The following is a 4,503-nucleotide window of genomic DNA, read 5'->3' on the forward strand; positions in this document are numbered from 1 at the left end:
GGCCCCTCCGGATCAGCCACAGGAGGACCTCGATCCTCAAAGAGCTTTCTCGGATCTGATCAAATCACTCCCTCCTCAGCAACCCAAGCCAGCAACTTCGAAATTTGTGAAAAAACTTGACATTCTCCAGGAAGTTCTGCTGCCTCCAACCCTCCCCCGCATGGCAGCAATTTCTCTTGCAGAGAAAGGTCTTATAGGACAGTTTACAGGCCTCTGGCCTTCGCCAAGAACAGTTCAGAAATGGGTCGAACGAAATTGGATGGACAAGATCTCAGGGAAGATTTCGATCAAATTTTGCGGAAGAGGGTATTATACATTCCATTTTGAAACCAAAGCAGACAAGGATCTGATATTTAGAAACGGACCATACTTCATGGATTCCAGGGGTCTCTACCTCAACAAATGGACCCCAGACTTCGACCCGGAACTGGATATCCCCAATGCTGTGCCAGTCTGGGTCCGTCTCCCTCACTTGCCTCTTCACTGCTGGGGAGATGAGTCGGTGCGAGCCATAGGAAACGCTGTCGGCAAATACATCGATCGTAGCGAACCCAAGGACAACATGCAAGCCTGTGCTAGGATATGCGTTGAAGTGGACCTTGGTCGAGGACTGCCGGAAGCAATAATGTTAAAAGTGGATGACTGGAGCCATATTCAGCCGCTGGATTACGAACAGATACCGTTTAAATGCAAGGTATGTCACGAGTACGGGCATTTTGCTAATAGATGTACTAAAACTGTAAATGCAGATAAGGAAGAGCAAGATGGACAATGGGAACCTGTCAAAAAAAAGAAATCAGCCCCTCCTCTTAAACCATCCAAGGACTCTGGCAATCCTGGGCCATCTGTTCAACGCCCCTCCTCCCCGCCCTCCAACCCCTCTGAAACCCTTACTCCTGATCCTCCCCTTCCCCTCTCTTCCAATCCCTTTTTGATCCTTTCCACAGATGACTCCGCCCCTGATATTCCTTCTTCCGAGCCCCCTCCTTCCCTTCAACCTCAGACCACCTCTTCTCAACCCCCCTTCGAGTCCCTCTCTTCAAGGATTACCAGAAGCTCTTCTAAAGAGCATGGAGCACCCAATGATTCATTCAAAAAAATAGGCCCAGGCAGAAAAACCGCTAAACAACATAGGGAGGAGAATGCCCAAAATGACATAGCATTGGGAATGCAAGAGAAAGAAATAAGTGGTAAAGACCAAGAGAGGCGAGCACCTCTCCACACACCTAATGCGCCATGTTGAAAATCCTTTCATGGAATAGCAGGGGTTTAGGGCACCCCTCTAAAATTGTAGCCCTCAGAGATCTGATTCACAATGAGAAGCCAGAAATAATGCTGATACAAGAAACAAAACAAGATCAACATGAAATGAAAAAAATTATAGAACAACAGAAGAGATTCACGGGCAACATCAGCGAATCTAGAGGAGCCTCGGGAGGCATTGCTACCATTTGGGACAGCAGCAAATGGACTTGCACTGCAGCAATTTCTCATCAAAACTGGATTAGAACTACTCTCGATAGCAACACAAGCAGCCAGACAGTGACCATCTACAATGTTTATGTACTTAGCAACCACTATAGAGAAAAGGAAACTTGTTGGGATGACTTGAAAAATAGCATTGATGGAGAAAGCAATCCAAATATTATAATTGCAGGTGATTTTAATCTAATATTGCATGCAAATGAAAAAAGAGGAGGCACTTTTACTACAGATCCGTTTAGAGAGCGCTTGGAGGACATCATCCAGGACAACGATTTAGTGGATATCATTCCCAAAAATCGTAAATATACCTGGAGCAATTGCAGAATTGGCAGTGGCAATATAATGGAAAGACTAGACAGGTTTTTAGTTAATATATCGCTCCTCTCAAATTTCTTTGTAGGATACTCTAATGTCCTCAGCACATCTGCCTCTGATCATTACCCAATCACCTTAACTCTGGAAAACCACCGCCCTCTTGGACCCATTCCATTCAAATTCAGCCCTCTTTGGAATCAGATACCTGTGGTCAGAGAAATTGTTAAGGAAACATGGATCCAACATGTGGAAGGCTCGCCTAGTTTCATTTGGGAAACGAAATTAAAAAGAACCAAGAAGGCTTTAAAAGATTGGGCCAAAGAGAGATACCAAGAACCAGAGGAGAACAAAAAGAGAGTTAAAAATGAGCTAGAAGAAGTGCAGGCAAGAATTGAAGAACATGGATTAACACACCAAAGCAAAGAGCAAGAAAGTGAATTATACGAACAGCTGAGCAGAATAAATAGGGAAGAAGAAATCAAATGGCGTATAAAATCCAGACAATTATGGCTTCAAGAGGGAGATAAAAACACTGCTTACTTTCACAAACAGGCCACAGCCCGGAAGCTTAGAAACAATGTCAATACAATCCTGGACAGTGAAGGAAATCAACATAATACTCAAGAGGCTATAAAGAAGGCAGCTACTAAACACTATAAGGACCTGCTGACTGAGGATAAAGGAATAGAAGACTATGCCGACTTGCTTAAGCACATGCCCAAAGGAGTTACAAAGGAAATGAACGATAGCATCAATAAAGATATCGAAGAAGAAGAAATCAAAAGAGCAATCTGGTCTTTGCATCCTGATAAATCGCCAGGGCCTGACGGTTTCCCTATTTGTTTCTACAGGGAATACTGGAATGTGATCAAAAAAGACCTGTCTAAGATGATCCGATGGGTCCAAAGAAAAAGGAAGATTGGAGGATTCACCAACTCTACATTCTTAGCCCTCATCCCCAAAGAAAACCGCCCTTCTTCCTTCTCCAGATTCAGACCCATATCCCTTTGCAATTCTTCATACAAAATCCTAACAAAAATTTTAGCCACAAGATTAAAACCCCTTCTTCCCTCCTTGATATCTGAAAACCAAGGAGGCTTTTTTCCGAACAGACATATCACTGACTCCATCCTTCTCGTCCAAGAAGCCATCCATTCAAGTCTATCCAGAAAAGAAAAAGGATTTGTCTTAAAGCTTGACCTAGCGAATGCCTTTGACAGAGTTAGGCATTCCTTCTTATTTGTTGTCCTTACAAAGATGGGCTTCGGAACCTCCTTCATTAATCTCATTGCAGCATGCATATCCGGTCCCTGGATATCCCCCTTGATCAATGGTAGACCATGTGAAGCTTTCCAATCCTCCCGGGGTCTAAGACAGGGATGTCCTCTCTCCCCCTACCTTTTCATTCTTATGGCAGAATCTTTCAGTCAAGCTCTGGATCACAATAGAAGAGTTGGACTCATAACTGGCATCAATTATGGGACTGGAGTTAAAAATATTAACCACTCCCAGTTCGCTGATGATACCCTGCTAATAGGAGGCGCCTCCATCACAATTGCAAAAAGGTTCAAGAAATTACTAGATCAGTTTATGGATTACTCGGGAGGACTGGTAAATCAGCTCAAAAGCTGTATCTATGGGTGGAATACGACAAATCAAACTATCCACATCATTGCCAACATTTTCGGGGTTCCTTGTAAAATTGATTGGACCCATTTCTCATACCTGGGCATGCCAGTTAGTCTGGGACCTTTGAAAGCTGATACCTAGAATGGGATCATAGATAAAGTAAAAAGGAAAGTGCAGCAATGGGGAACAATATGGCTCAATCCTGCGGGCAGACTCATTCTCCTTAAGTCAGGTATCACCTCCTTACCTCTTTATCGTTTCTCTTTATATCAGGCTCCTGCCATCTTTCATCATAAATTGGAAGCTGCCCTTCGCCAATTCCTATGGCAAGGGGGTAAGAGCGACAAAAGCAAGTTCAGTTTAGTCAAATGGAAGCAGGTTATACAGACTCAAGAAAGAGGAGGACTTGGCATAAGAGCACCAAAATTCTTGAATTTGGCTTTTGGTGCGAAAATTGTTTGGAGGCTAATAACAGGGCCTCCAATGTGGTGGAAAAGAGTATTGGAGGTCAAATATCTAAGCTTTCCCAGGCAGCAGCTTCTTGAATCCAATATTCCAAATAGAGACTCAACCAAAATCTGGAGGTTATGCAAACAGTCTCTGCCTATGATGATCCAGAATATATCGAAAGTCCCAGGGGGAGGAGATAGCATAAACTTTGGGGTTGATAAAATATTGGGACACCAGCCTCTGAATACGCACAAAGAAGCCAAGCCAATCATCAAGTTTCTTAACGAGGAAGGTATTTACAATCTAGCCCAAATCTCCAGTTGGGATCCTCACTCCCGTACCTGGATAGGCTGGACCTTCCCTGAAATTCCTAACGCATTAGAGCCCAGCCTCAGCTGCCTAAAGACCCTTCTTCACAACAAAGCCCCTATTAAAGAAAATGAAGCAGATGGCTTTCGTTGGGATTCTTCTGGGACCGAATACACAGTCAAAGCAGGCCATCAACAAATTTGCAGCAACACCTACCAATTCAATATATGGCCTCATTGGAAATTAGCTTGGAGAGCAGAATCTATCCCAAAAATAAAATTCTTCATATGGCTTCTTCTGAGAGGCAAAATTTTA

Source organism: Pinus tabuliformis, chromosome 9 (genome assembly GCF_031772625.1).
Source record: "Pinus tabuliformis cultivar Carrire ecotype Pingquan chromosome 9, CPIR1, whole genome shotgun sequence".
In the NCBI taxonomy this organism is placed as follows: domain Eukaryota; kingdom Viridiplantae; phylum Streptophyta; class Pinopsida; order Pinales; family Pinaceae; genus Pinus; species Pinus tabuliformis.